The sequence below is a fragment of the Lepidochelys kempii genome, chromosome 2 (assembly GCF_965140285.1).
Source record: "Lepidochelys kempii isolate rLepKem1 chromosome 2, rLepKem1.hap1, whole genome shotgun sequence".
Taxonomy (NCBI): Eukaryota; Metazoa; Chordata; order Testudines; family Cheloniidae; genus Lepidochelys; species Lepidochelys kempii.
The window spans coordinates 138229660-138245121 of NC_136381.1; the positions used below are offsets into that span (position 1 = coordinate 138229660).

The 15462-nt window shown below is 39.7% G+C and overlaps 1 protein-coding gene across 7 annotated transcripts in view; it reads right to left on the reverse strand.

Moving 5' to 3' along the window:
* TRIO (trio Rho guanine nucleotide exchange factor) overlaps nucleotides 1-15462 on the reverse strand; it is a 403258-nt gene that overhangs the window by 51479 nt on the left and 336317 nt on the right. The gene's annotated exons all lie outside the window — the stretch shown is intronic.

The following is a 15462-nucleotide window of genomic DNA, read 5'->3' on the forward strand; positions in this document are numbered from 1 at the left end:
CCTTAAGTAGATTTTAAGAACTGATGGTAAAATATGAAATATAAATGAAAAAATGTACCAAAAGAGTCTTCATTTATATTTGCATTACAGTAGGAGGCAACTCTAATTGTACATTTCATGTGACAGATTTGCTAAGAGAGAAAGACTAGAAACGCAGCACAAACTAAATATTTACATTGATAATGTGGCATTAGCCACAGTGGAACAAATTACTAGATTTATCAAGTCTAGTTTAATGCCTTTCACAATGGCTAATGCCACCTGATGACTATGAGGGAAGCTTAAAAGCCCCACTACAAACCAGGGCCAGAGTTTTCTCAAATAAGCTGTGATTTTGGATGCTCAACTCGAGACATCTTAAAAGGACCCATTTTTCAGGAAGTGATGAGCACAGGCTCTCTGAATGCAAGACCCCTTGCATGTGACATTGCAATAAGACATTGCAAAATGCATGACATTGCATGCATAAGACATTGCAAAATGTCTTAACTTGAGGACCAAAATCATTACATCAATTAAGAATATCTTGGCCCATGACATTATAAATGACCACTCATGGGCTGGCAAACATTTACAAGACACTGTCCTCCATAACAGTCATGTCCTTTGCCTTTTGCTGATTACCATTTACACATATACACGGACCAAAAATTGCTGTGTTCTAATTTTACATATTTTGTAAAGTGCACAAATTCAGGAAAGTATTAAAAAAAAAAAAAAGTAAAAGGAAGTTGTCTTAAAATGTGTTAATTTTTTAACTCAGCTACAATACTTATATATACACGTACGCACAAGCATCCAGTGTGCACAATCACCACAAATGTTCGGTTTAGTTTTGTGACAAACTGATTTATTTATTTATTTATTTAGGAGGGTGACGGTAGGTTTGGACGAGAAAGGGAAGACGACTTCAGATAAACTCCAGTTAAATATTTGTTTCTTTTGCTTTAATCTGACAGTTTTAAAAAGGAAACAGCATGAGTAGTTCCATTTAAAAGAAAATATGCCCTTGCTCAAACCCCAAGATGAGCAATGTTTGTTTCTTTGCTTGAGAATGCCTAAGGTTCTGCAATCAAACAAAGGATAATTCTCCCTCCGCCCAATCTAGTAATTACGGATACAGAAGATCAATAGTTTCCAGTGAGGTTCATGTCACTTGGACTTGACAGTACCTCTACTGTAAACACACACTGGCTTATGAATTGCTAGTACTGCTAGTCTGTGCTTTTTCCCTAGCCAAAGTATGTATTCATACAATTTTTGTTTTTTAAATTTGAAGGCTTCTTTTACAAACACAATTATTAGTGTATTAACAAGACCCCATTAAACTGTTCTCGTTTTTTTTCTTTTTTTGCTAGTTTTTTGGAGTTATCACTGCAGGTTTACGTTTAAAAGCCAGGTTTGTGAAATGACCTTTAGCTGGATGGCTTTAGTGCTGGGAGTTAAACACCCTCTCTGCATTCCTTCTCCAAGGTTGGTATTTATACTCAGATCCCTCCTACACAGCTTAGGTGCAAGGGGATTCTTTCACCAAAAATGGTGGGGAACAAATAAAGCGATTTAGAACAATGTTCAATTTAGAACAACGGTAGGCACAGCCTGGGTAAGTTTATCTTTCTTGCAGAGGAGCAGCTCTGCAAAATGGAACCCATTGGGCTGCTTAGCTATTGCAGAATACTAAGTGCAAACTATTCATTAAGAGCCATATCTGATGTGGAGGAAGAGTTAAAGGATCCAGAAAGAATGCAAAAATACTGCTTTAGGTTATTCGTAAGTGTGACTTGAGCCTCCCCAGAGATGCCCATCTCACAGACTAAAGACGCTGGGGGAGCGTGTGCTGCCTTTCTATTAATCTCTCTTTGGCATAAGGCTTATTTTCTAGCCTCCAGCCCATCTCAATATTTTCCTGGATATTTGCTAATACATCCTTGGGCACACAATCTTCTCTGTAGCAAAAGACATGTAACCACTGGGATATTTTAACTTTGGGTATGCAATTCACTAGAACAGTGTATGTTATTTGTTTGTGCATACGCATCCTCATATCACAAAGTACTCATTCGTAACTCTTACAGATGTTCACTCACATTTCCACTTATTAGAGGTTTAATGTAATTGTTTGTATTGGTTCATACTGATCTCACTCTCAGTGAGGAAGGCTCAGAGTTGACTCCACAGAGTACATGTATGCCATTTCAAGGGCCGAACACACGAGGTTGCTTCCCAATAACAATTCATTGTCTCACTCTAAAAGGATCCCAGCTGCTGCTGACCAGGGACCAGATTCTGTAGTCCTTATTCAAGCATGCAGTCTCCCACTAAAGTTAAAAGGAACAGAGTCTGTCTAATGATTATAGAATTAGGGCGCAACTATACAAACATTTCCTCAGCTGCTCAACTTTGTGCATGTGAGCAGTGTTACCTATCTGCTCTATGTTCTTGGGGAACCAGGGTACAGTACCCGGCCTGACTCACAGAAGACCTCCCTCCTGCCCGGCTCAGCCTCTGCTTAAACCAAAACCAATCAGAAGAAAGACTTACAAAAAGCAATGAAAAGGCAGTGGGAGAGACACGTAAACCCCTGGGACAAGGGTGACAGAATTAAGGAAACTCCCCTAGCCTCATCTGCATTGTAGTTGGGACAGGGAGGCATTTCAATTATCATACAGTGGAGAACAGAGATTCCAAGGCAAGCACCGCATAGAACTCTGGGACCAGAAAAGAAGGGAAGCACTGCATGATGGGGGATCTCTGCTCCAGATGTTAATGAACCCACGCCTGCACACACCCAGCTCAGTAGTTATCAGACCAACGCTAGTAATAAATCCTTTACCGGTATCCAAAATAGTGAAGTTCCCTATCTGCATTGTGAGCTCCCTCCGAGGAACACCGCCCACAGCCAGGAATGAGCAGTTCCTATTATCTAGCCTGAACAAAACAACTCTGGTATACTCCCTTGAGCCATCAGTTTACCCATAAACAAATCTAGTGTTCTCCCTTGAACCACTGTTGTTTCCCTACAAAAACCCCTACCCATGCTTCAAGTAAGTGCTCTGATGCCTGGATCCAAAATCTGCATTAGTTCCACTGGGACTTCATCTTCTCCTGACTGAGCATGCTGGGGGCTCTGCCTGACTCCGGACACTAAGCTACCACCACCACTTGGGAACCCCGATCGATTCAAGTTTCGTGGAGTGGTGAGAACGCAGCTTCTCTCTCTCTCTCTCTCTCTCTCGGTATAGCCTTCTGACCCTGACTTTGTGTGATCAGTTATAGTTTTCTAAACCTGACTTTTAAAATCAAATTTAAGTTAGATTTAATATTATAACTGTTTTCTTTGCTTGGCTCCCCTTGTATGATTATCACTTTGCAATAAATAACTTTCATGGTTAAGCTGGTTGCTTCTCTCCCCCCCCCCCACGGGTGTTTTTTGGCTTCCTCATTTGCTCTGCAACAACACTCCTCGTACCTAAGCTAAAGATCCATGAAGCGCCCAAAAATCCTGAGGGGTTTGCTCATCACGTGGGTTACTACCAGAACTGTAACGTGGAAGTGGGGATAGGGACGTGTGGAGTCCAGGGACACAGAAGGGTGGCAGACTGAAAATGCTGCTCGACCCAGCCAGCTCAGGGGCACTCTATTCCGGTGCGGTGCCCATGGCACACGAGGGTGACAGCTTGGCAGTGCTGTTCAACCCAGTCTGCTGAGTCCAAGGGCCTATGAGGGTGACAGCTTCGAAATGCTGCTCCACCCAGCCTACTGAGTCCAGGGACATATAAGGGGTCAGCTTGGGAACACTGATTAACCCGATCCTCTCAGATGCTCTCTCTTAATGTATGTGTGTGTTCGTCTGATTCTGGGGCTGGAGGAACCCAGCCCTGGGGAACCGTAGGTCCTGCAGGATAGCTCCACTGGGAGGGAACTTGCAGGAGGGAGAAGTAGAGCTCAGTATGAGAACACAAGTGGCACAAGCAGGACATTAATAGACTTACAGAATAACCTTTCCCCCCCCCCCCCCACTCCCCAGAAGAATAACCCTAATAAATGAGCATACCCCAAAGTCACGGGCAAATCTGGTAACAGCAGTCCCATTGCAGGATCAGGACCTTAGGCTCCAGAGCTGAGGTACAAGTACAGGACATTAATTCTAATCCACCTTCATGTTAAGCAGGAGTCTCAAAGTCCCAGCCCAGGGCCATCAGTGGCCTGAGAACCTCCCTACTGGAGACATATGCAGCCACGCTGCCAGCTCTGTCTGCTGCAGGCGTAACCCCCCGCAGCTCCCATTGGCTGGGGGAGAGGGTCAGAGATACCATCACTAGTCGCCAGGCAGAGTCAGCCATGGAGGCAGCGTCACTTTTTTCCACACTGAATATAAACAAGTCAAAATACCGAACCCAACTATCTACCAAGCACCCCTTGCTGCAATCCTGAAGGTTTCAGCTGCTCAGTCACAGAGGCCAAACATCAACAAACTGACAGAACGGAAGCATTGACAGCTGCCTGGCAAACACTAACAACTCTCTGGTAGGTGAATAATTGTATAAAGTTGTATGACTGTTTCATTATTTCTAAGAAATTTGAAATAAAAAATACAGTATAAACGTTTTCTTTTCTGAACACCGTCTTCAGTGACATTATTGGCCCGCTCAGAGGATTTGAGGACTGGCACTGGCCTTAAGGTAAACTGAGTTTGAGACCCCTGCTGTTAAATAAGATAACAGGCCCTGCAATGCATGGTTAACAGAAACTCTGGTGAAACTGGTTACTTATATTGATCGGTGTAACTGATTAGCAAAAATAACATAAAATTCATCATCTTACATCCATTTGTTAAAGATTAGGAGTTAAATTATCAAAAAGCTCCCTAAGGACCGCTGACTTTCACTTTTGAAAAATGGCACTCACATGCTTTCAAAAATTCTACCCTGGTTTATCTACATCATACCCAGATAATTAAAGCAACATTTTCTCCACCATTTACAGTTCTTCATGGGAACCTTAAACTAAAACTGGTTTTATTTTTTCTTTATTGTGACTGCTGACCAATTTGTTTTACTAAGGTTGCTCAAGAATCCTTTATCAGTAATACAAGCTCTAAGAAGAGATATAAGAAGAGATATAAGAATTCAAAATGAAACCAAGAACAACACTGACTTTGCAAATAGAGACAGACTGTTTAAGTTTTGGGTCTTTTAGCCCTTACTAGAAAGGAGTACTTGTGGCACCTTAGAGACTAACAAATTTATTTGACCATAAGCCTTCGTGAGCTACAACTCACTTCATCGGATGCATGCAGTGGACAATATAGTGGGGAGATTTTATATACACAGAGAACATGAAACAATGGGTGTTGCCATACACACTGTAACAAGAGTGATCAGGTAAGGTGAGCTATTACCAGCAGGAGAGGAAAAAAAAACCTTTTGTAGTGATAATCAAGGTGGGCCATTTCCAGCAGTTGACCAGAACGTGTGAGGAACAGTAGGGTGGAAAAATAAACATGGGGAAATAGTTTTACTTTGTGTAATGACACATCCACTCCCAGTCTCTATTCAAGCCTAAGTTAATTCTATCCAGTTTGCAAATTAATTCCAATTCAGCAGTCTCTCGTTGGAGTCTGTTTTTGAAGTTTTTTTATTGTAATATTGCAACTTTTAGGTCTGTAATTGAGTGACCAGAGAGACTGAAGTGTTCTCTGACTGGTTTTTGAATGTTCTAATTCTTGACATCTGATTTGTGTCCACTTATTCTTTTACGTAGAGACTGTCCGGTTTGACCAATGTACATAGCAGAGGGGCATTGCTGGCACATGATGGCATATATCACATTGGTGGATGCGCAGGTGAACGAGCCTCTGATAGTGTGGCTGATGTGATTAGGCCCTATGATGGTGTCCCCTGAATAGATATGTGGGCACAGTTGGCAACCGGCTTTGTTGCAAGGATAGGTTCCTGGGTTAGTGTTTTTGTTGTGTGGTTGCTGGTGAGTATTTGCTTCAGGTTGGGGGGCTGTCTGTAAGCAAGGACCGGTCTGTCTTCCAAGATCTGTGAGAGTGATAGGTCGTCCTCCAGGATAGGTTGTAGATCCTTTATGATGTGCTGGAGAGGTTTTAGTTTGAAAAAACTTCAAAAACAGACTCCAACGAGAGACTGCTGAATTGGAATTAACTTGACAGTCTTGACAAAGCCCTGGCTGGGATGATTTAGTTGGGGATTGGTCCTGCTTTGAGCAGGGGGGTGGACTAGATGACCTCCTGAGGTCCCTTCCAACCCTGATATTCTATGATTCTATGACACCATTAAATTAGGCTTGAATAAAGACCGGGAGTGGATGTGTCATTACACAAAAAAAAAAAAAACAATTTCCCCATATTTATTTTTCCCCCCTACTGTTCCTCAGATGTTCTTGTCAACTGCTGGAAATGGCCCACCTTGATTATCACTACAAAAGGTTTTTTTTTTCCCCCTCTCCTGTTGGTAATAGTGCACCTTAACTGATCACTCTCGTTACAGTGTGTATGGTAACACCCATTGTTTCATGTTCTCTGTATGTATAAATATCTTCTTCCTATATGTTCCATTCTATGCATCCGATGAAGTGGGCTGTAGCCCATGAAAGCTTATGCTCAAATAAATTTGTTAGTCTCTAAGGTGCCACAAGTCCTCCTGTTCTTTTTGCAGATACAGACTAACACAGCTGCTACTCTGAAACCTGTCTTAGCCCTTACTGTGTCCCAAGAACAGAAAACCTTTCCAGCAAATGTCTGTCCAGTGTCTTATAGCCTCTCCTTTAGAGAAACATTTGACACTAATTTCTAGCAAGGCACAGGTACAATAGTAAATTAAGTTTCATTAACTTATATCTGTTCAAATTCAGACACCACTGGAGCTTAGTAAACCTTTGGTTTTTTTTTTTCTTTCCTGAATTACTAATGGCTGCACTTTTTTGTTAGACAATTCATAAACATAAGAGAAAGTCAATTAAATTCCACCTCTCCCCTAACTTGAAGTAAAACCGCATATGTTTCTCTGTTGATGAGGTCAGAGAGTTCACAGAAAGTCCATTAATTTACTTTTTTTTTAAAAAAATAACAGAGCTAGAGAAAAAAGGCAAGCAGCATGGATTCTGACCCTCTCAAACTAAAATACAAGATGACCTCCAGTGAACACACACATTCCTGACGTTAAGGGGGAACTGGAATACTCCTTCTATTCCCAGCTCTTCCAACCCTGGAAACTTGGACATCTGTGATTAATAATTGATTTTTTTTTTAAATAATGAACCATGTCCAGCTAGTTGATGACTTGAAGTTTTCTGCTCCAGATTAACTATTTCCATATTGCATTGTAACGGTCTTAGTATTTAAAGGTCAGGGTACTACAGGGAACATACTTTCCTACTTCTTTAGAAAGCAAACTTAGTCCAATTGTTGTACTGTCTGCACCATCTAAACATTTTTTAAATCAAAACACCACCACCATGCTGCTGCCAATGAACCCAGGGACCAGTCTGACTAGAAAGAAAGCTGTCTAGACAGTCAAACTTTCTTGTTATTTCTAATTAATATATTAAAATGTAGTTTTGGCAATTTCAAAAACACTATTAAACAACTGACCAACATGCACAAACCAGCACCAGGTCAATCAGATACTGGAGAAGGAAGAGTTTGATCTTCTTTTCCAAAATAAGAATCAATGACAAAGGTCCATAACAACCAAAACTAAACTCAGCTGCAAAGTACCCGTTCACTGGGCAAGAGATATTGGGGAGGCATGAGAAAGGAGTAAAGAAATATATTTTATTCACAGACGTGTATACACAGTGCAGCTCTTTAACCTCTGACCTGCAGTTGGTAAAAAAGGTGTCATGTGTACAACCATTCAAAACTTTCCTAAATGGCATAAATTTGTTTCTTTCCTGCTCAGTTTTCCCTGAATACTTTTGTAAGCCAACATTCTAATATACATCAAAGAACATTAAAAATGTTTCATATTTAACAAGCATCTATAAAAAAGCAATTGACACTTGAAGGACCACACAACTGCCATTTTTATTATGCTTGCAAATGTGGAATTTCCCCTTCACTCATTGAGAGACAATTTCCCTTTCCATGAAAACACTGTAGTAGTTTCCATGGAACCATTTTTTAAGCCAGCCCAAAACATATTGGAAACTATTATTCAATATACAAAAGAACTATATGCTAATCATCTGCAGTGGTACAAATACATTGACTATTCATCTCTAGTAAACCAGCTGTTCCTTTCAAATTGTGTACTATATGCTCCATGACGTTTCTATGTATTATAGCTGCCTTATGTTGTAAACCAAAATACTTTCTAATGGGAACCCTACCGTTCATTGCATCACTTTTAGAACTATGTGTATTAATACTAGAGAATGGCATAGAGGATTTTATGTCTTAATGCTAATTTGTAATGGCCTAGTAGTAATACTCATCAAAATTTACAGCTGTCATATATATACTTTTACCTTTTTTCTTAAGAGGTAGTAGCTATTATACATACTGTATGTATTGTAACCAGTCATGGCAAACTGTTCTGTATGACTGGAACACATTTTCACTTCTGATCTTTGGATTAAAACGTACTTCCATTTTCTAAAACGGAGTATAAGCAAATGAAAGGCGATGGATTGAGAACCTCAGAAAAAAATCTTGTTATCCACAGAAAAGATATTGCACTGGCTATGGCAACTCTTCTCTGAAAATAATACCTCCAGAAGTAACCTTGAGAGACTAGTTCAGCCCTCAAAAGTCATTCTACCCCTAATTTCTCTGCTAAAACTGACAACGAGATGTCAGTTAATACTAAATGTGGCTTTTGTAATGTGGACACCTGTCCACTAGGAAATGAACTGAGAGAATGTCTTTGAATAGTTACCGTCACCAAATGTAATCACCTGGATCACATCAATATTGATTATAGTTGGAATTTTGACCGTGAAGCTGTTGTTCAGCTCTTGTTGACAGAGAGGAGATATCTGGTAGGTCTTCAAACAACATGTCTAGGAATTTTAACATCAACTATTTAACAAAGGCAGAGAAAGAAAGAGGAGGCTGTATATGTTCTTTTACCTCTTCAGAGGTCCTGTATGAAATCCTTTCAGATGATGTCCAATTATTCACAAGCGAACATACAATCTCAACCACTAAAATATGCACCAAATGTCTCCTTATGATAAACCTATTACTGAATTAGTCCAAACTTTCGAGTCTACTTTTACTAGGCACTTTAGAAAATAAACTGATATTTTTCTCCATGCTCCTCACTCTCCTCATGAGCTCCCAATAATAATTTGGAAGGTGGGATAACAGTTTGCAAAAACATTTCATAATAGCAAACTGTGCACAAAAATGCTCTGTGTCTGAATAAAATAAACTAGTGGCACAGGTCTACAGGGTCTAATGCACTACTGTGTTCTTTCAGGATCTCTCAGGTTATTTGTTCTTCGGGTTCCATCCACCCCCTTTCTCCTTTCAATAGAGCAGTAGGAATTAAGGTCTTGCATTTAATCTTTTTAAAATAAAACCCTTATCTAATCTTGCACACACAGAGGCAGCTTTCAACATGTCAGTGTCACCAATCAAAATTCAAACACCAACACATTTTAGATGCAAAGATGCCCTCCTTCCTTTCATGCCTGCTGGATAGTTTTACATGCTAACAGAGACGTTTTTTTAAAAAAAGCATGACATTGTCCCAGGCCATTTTCCCAGATGAACAGAAAGGGTTCTGTTTCTGCTCCCTGGAATTTAGACCACACGGCTATAGAAAACCAAATCCAAAATCCTGCATGCAACTGAGCGTTTGGCAGTTTTACAGGAAGGGAGAGCGAGTCGGTAGGGCATTTTATTCAACTCTTGGCACTCAGTGGTCAAATTCTCTCCTATTTAAAGTCTGTTTTTTGGTAAACAGGAAATAAATATATTTTATAAAACATTAAGGGAAAAATCTGTTTCTACTGATTAAATTTATATGCAGGATTTGCCAAACCACCACGTGCTTTTAATAATAAAAGTAGGGATTATCATCTTTTCCCTTTGGCATAGCCCATATTTTTATTAGTAGTATCTTGGTCTTGCATTTGGAATCTTCTAGGCCAGTGGTTCTCAAAGCCGGTCCACCGCTTGTTCAGGGAAAGCCCCTGGCATGCCAAGCCAGTTTGTTTACCTGCCGTGTCCGCAGGTTCAGCTGATCGCGGCTCCCACTGGCCTCGGTTCGCCGCTCCAGGCCAATGGGGGCTGCGGGAAGGGGGGCCAGCACATGCCAGCACAGCCCGTGCCACTTCCCACAGCCCCCTTTGGCCTGGAGTGGCGAACTGCGGCCAATGGGAGCTGTGATCAGCTGAACCTGCGGACGTGGCAGGTAAACAAACTGGCTTGGCCCACCAGGGGCTTTCCCTGAACAAGCACCGGACAGGCTTTGAGAACCACTGTTCTAGAGTACCTACCACCTCCCACTCAAAAACACCCGGATCACTGCCCCTCAAATAATGTTCTTCTGATGACTATCCATTTTCTATTCAAGGCTTGGGTGACTTTTAATTAAATTTAGTGGCTTGAATCAAGCTGCAGCAAATGACACGTGACCTCTCAACTCTGTGGACCAAGAGAAAGTGCTCCAACCACCAGAGTTTGGGCATCTCTGCCTAAAAGGAATGTTCAGCTGTGTTTATACTAGGAAAATAGACTAAAAACCGGTGGGTGTTCACAAGCGCAAATAAAATTCACCAATCCTGCAAACAAAATTTTATATCTTACAGTTAGCGCTGGGTTCTTTCCTTTTTATGCATCATTTCCAGTCATTACAGTTCCACTGGCCAACTTAGATCTCGAGTTAGATACATTCCACTCTATTCCAGTCTGTGCCTTCAGACACCTCATGTGTGTTCTACACTAAGATATTTTATTTGTGCAAATCAGCTGTACATAACGGGCTTCCACAGGTATAAGTGGTGGAATTTAGTAACGAGTTTTGTTAGCGATGCACAAACAATAACAGAAACCAGTTCAAGAGGAAAGAAAGAATCACTAGAGTAAACAGTTATTTTCCTATGTACACAAAGGGTACAGATGTGAGTTAAAAAGGTGCCATTTTTACTTACTATTCATAGCAGAATGATCCTTTAAATGACAGTGGCTTTTTTTTTTTTAAACAAAGAGCTAACTTCTCTCTCCCCCACCCCCCATCTTGTTTTGGGAGCACTCTATAGCCTCAAAGTTTACACAACCAAGACTTTTCACATCAAAACTTCTATGTACGTTTTGATGCAAGAAAGCTATCCAAATGCAATTTCTAATTTTGAAATTTCAAGACTATCAAGATCTGTACTTTAAAAATAAGACAAAATTAAAATGTTCTCAACTCCTATTGAAGAGTATATTTTTGCAGGTTTTCTTCATGAAATTGGACCCCTTTCATAAAATTGAAACTAATCATATTTCAAGATTTTTGAATCTCAGCGTGAACAGTTCCCAGGCACTTTTCCAAGAGACACTGACGGGTTAATAGATTCCAAGACCAGAAGGGACCAGTGTGAACACCTAGTCTGATCTCCTGTATAAAACAAGACAGAGTGTCCCCAAAATATTCCTAGAACATATATTTTGGAAAAACATCCAATCTTGATTTAAAAATAGTCAAGACTCCACCACAACCCGTTGTAAATTGTTCCAATGATTAATTGCCCTCGCTGCCAAAAATGCACACCTTTATTTCCAGTCTGAATTTATCTAACTTCAACTTCCAACCACTGGAACATGTTATACCTTTCTCTGCTAGACTGAAGAGCCAATCATCAAATATTTGTTCTACATGTGGATCCTGACAAGCTGTAATCAAGTTACCCTTTAACCTTCTCTTTGTTAACTTAAATTGAGCTCTTCCAATCTAACACTTCTCATCCTTTAATCATTCTTGTGGCTCTACTCTGAACCTTCTCCAATTTATCAACATCCTTTCTGAATTTGAGGGCATCAGAACTGGACTCAGTGTTCCAGCAGCAGATGCACCAGTACCAAATACAGAGGTAAAATAACTTCTCCATTCCTACCTGAGGTTTCCTGTTTATACATCTAAGGATCACATTTGCTCTTTTGGTTCCAGAGTCACTTTGGGAACTCTTGTTCAGCTGATTAACCACTATGATATCCAAATCTTTTTCCATGTCACTACTTCCAAGGATAGAGTCCCCTATCCTGTAACTATGGCCTACATTCTTTGTTCCTAGATGCATATGCTTATATTTAGCTGTATTAAAACACACATTGTTTGCTTGTTCCACTTATCAAGAGAGCCAGATGATTCTGAATCAGTGAGCCTGTCCTCTTCATTATTTACCATTCTCCCAATGTGTGTGTCATCTGAAACTTCAGCAGTGATGATTTTATTTTCTTCCAGGTTATGGCGAAAAATGTTAAATAGGGTAGGACCAAGAACCAATCCATGTGGGACACCACTGGAAACACTCCTGCTTGATGATGATTCCCAGTTTATAGTTACATTTTAAGACCTATCGGTTAGCCAGTTTTTAATCCATGTGTGCCATGTTAATTTTATAGTGTTCTATTTTTTAATCAAAATGCCAAGCGGTACCAAGTCAAACACCTTAGAGAAGTCTAAGTATATTACACCAACACTACTACCTTTATCAATCAAACTTGTAACCTCATCAAAAAAAGATATCAAGTTAGTTAGAGAGGATCTGTATTCCATAAATCCATGTTGATCAGCATTACATTACTCTTCTTTTGTTTTCTATTAATCAAATCTCATATCAGTTGCTCCATTACCTTGCCGGGATTGATGTCAAGATGACAAACCTCTAAGTAACCAGGTCATTCTGTTTACCTTTTTTAAAATATTGGCACAACACTAGCTTTCTTTCAGTCTTCAGGCACTTCACCAGCACTCCGTGACTTATTGAAAATATACATTAATGGTCTAGCGAGCTCATCAGCCTGCTCTTTTAAAACTCTTGTATGCAAGTTATCTGGACCTGCTGATTTAAAAATGTTTGACTTTAGTAGTTTCTGTTTAACATCCTCCAGAGACACTAGTGGAATAGAAAGAGTGTTGTGAGGATATGATGAAAATATATTATCTGTTTGTTCCCCAAATACAGAACAGAAAAAAACACTTCAGTCTTTTCTAAATTATTATTGATAATTATACCATTTCCATCTAGTAATGGACCAATACCATTGCCAGGGTTCTTTTCGTTACTAATGTTTTTTTTTAAAGCTCCTCCTTGTCCTTAACTCTGCTGACCACAGATTTCTCCTAGTGTAAACCTGGCTTTCCTTATCACCTCTTCTACAATTCCCAACTCCTGATTTATATTCATTACTATCAACTTACCCTTTTTTCCATTTGTTGTATATATTGATAGATAGATATATTTTATTTTTATAGCTGCTTTCACTTCCTCCTCTAAACCAGGTTGGTTTTTTAACCAGTATGGCCTTCTTCCTCGATTTGTGGCTTTTTGGGCATCTAGTAAGGTGTTCTCAAATGAGTCCCAATTATCATTTTTCTGATTAAATTCTTCCTCCCAGGTGATTTGGCTCAATTGCTTTCAGCTTTATCAAACTGGCCCTTTTAAAGCACCAAGTATATATATTATTGGTCTGGACTTTATTCTGCTTGCACATTATAAATGTGATCACAGGGTAGGGAGGCAAAGTATGTGAACAGGTGTATTGAAAGATTTAAAAAACCTGCTTTCTGAGATGTGTTTTTCCTCCCCCAGGACCACGGAATGTTGAACACTTCATACAGTTCTCTGGACCATGAAAGTTAACATTTAATGTAGAAGTAATTTAATATATAAATCATGGGCCACATCTGACAACTGCTTAAAAATAGTCTGTGGTATAAATTGGTTGCTTCTCATTCATGTGTTTGGAATCTTAAATTTTAAGACAAGAGATCAACTGCATTTTTTAAAACCAACTACAAACTATTGATCTGGTTTATGAAGTTTGAAGCTGCCATATGTGGTACTCTGAGTCCTAACTTAAAATTTTTTTCTTTAAACAAAGGAAGATAAAGACACTAAATCTTTTTGTGTGTATCAGACATTTAGCACTCATTTATCCATTAAGCATATATAGAAATCTCCATTCATTTCAATGGGAGATGTGTGCAAATTCATGAGAGCTTTCAAACAGGACTTGGGCAGGTAAACAAATCCAATTTCACAAGCAAAGATCAGTTGGGCCTAATGAATATTTTTATGCAACTAACGAAACCCCAAAGTGCTGCAGGAAGTAGTGCTGATAATTCAAGTATCATGCTGACATGAAGCACGGTGTTAAGTTGGCACTGTGCTGTTGGGAGATGCCACCTTCTCAATTATGGTTATTGAAGAGCAGGTATACTTGGCCCCATCTCCTGGATAAGTACTTTTTTGCAATTTCATCTATATTCTAGCTATGTATATTTCCACTGCCGTTGCAACTGGACAAGATACTCTTCACCGTGACCTAAACCGTTTTACAGGGATGCTCTGTGGTGTTAAACAACTGCTATGTACTAACCAAAGAGGCGGCTGCTTTCTTGGTAGGAAAGTGCACTTCCTGGAATGCAAATGGGAAATACTATTAATGTAAGGTTTACATAGAACAGTTATTCTACTTTTATCATCAAAGCAGCTGTGTGGTGCATTTATGTTCAACCATTATTGACACCAAGATTTCTTATCTGCCCTCTCAAAGCTGTTTCTGCTGACAAGTAATTATTTCCCTGTGAAAACAATTGTGCAGCACTACAAATATAACCACAAGGCAATTTAATAGCTTGTCTTGATATATGCAGCATGACTGTCCAGAACAAGAAATGATAACAAGAACATCAACATCAATACAGAAAAACATGGAAATGTTAAGCGGCAAGCAGGGAAAGTTACATTCAGCAGCGTCTGGCCTAAAAGCAAGCAATGACAGATGAGCAGAGAAAGACAAGGAAAGAAACAAGAGATTGCACAGACCTAGCAGGAATCACTTAATTCAAACACTAGTAAAAACACTGCAAGCACTATGCATGCCATGCCTATGAAAGTGTGCAGAATCTCAACAAGTCAAAGGCGGCAGATTAGAAGAACCTGTCCAAGGTTGCTTTCAATATATAATTTCAGATTCCAAAACATCTAAACTAATCTAGCCATAAGGCTATCTGTGTGCTTGTAAGAGTATGACCGAGGGAGTCAGTACTCAGAAGAAGTGGTGCACTGGTAATAATTTCTATTAGGGCATCTTTCATGGAATCCAGGAGTTCTATACCAGTGGAAGGAAATAAGCGATGGTGGTAGAAGAGGAGAAGAAAGAAAGTATGAAACAAACAGACAGCGAAGGTCAAGAAGGCCAGATGCTTAAACAAGCATCTGTTGGTGCTGAGTAGAAGGGAATTAAATTCTTCAATTTTTCACTGATGAGAG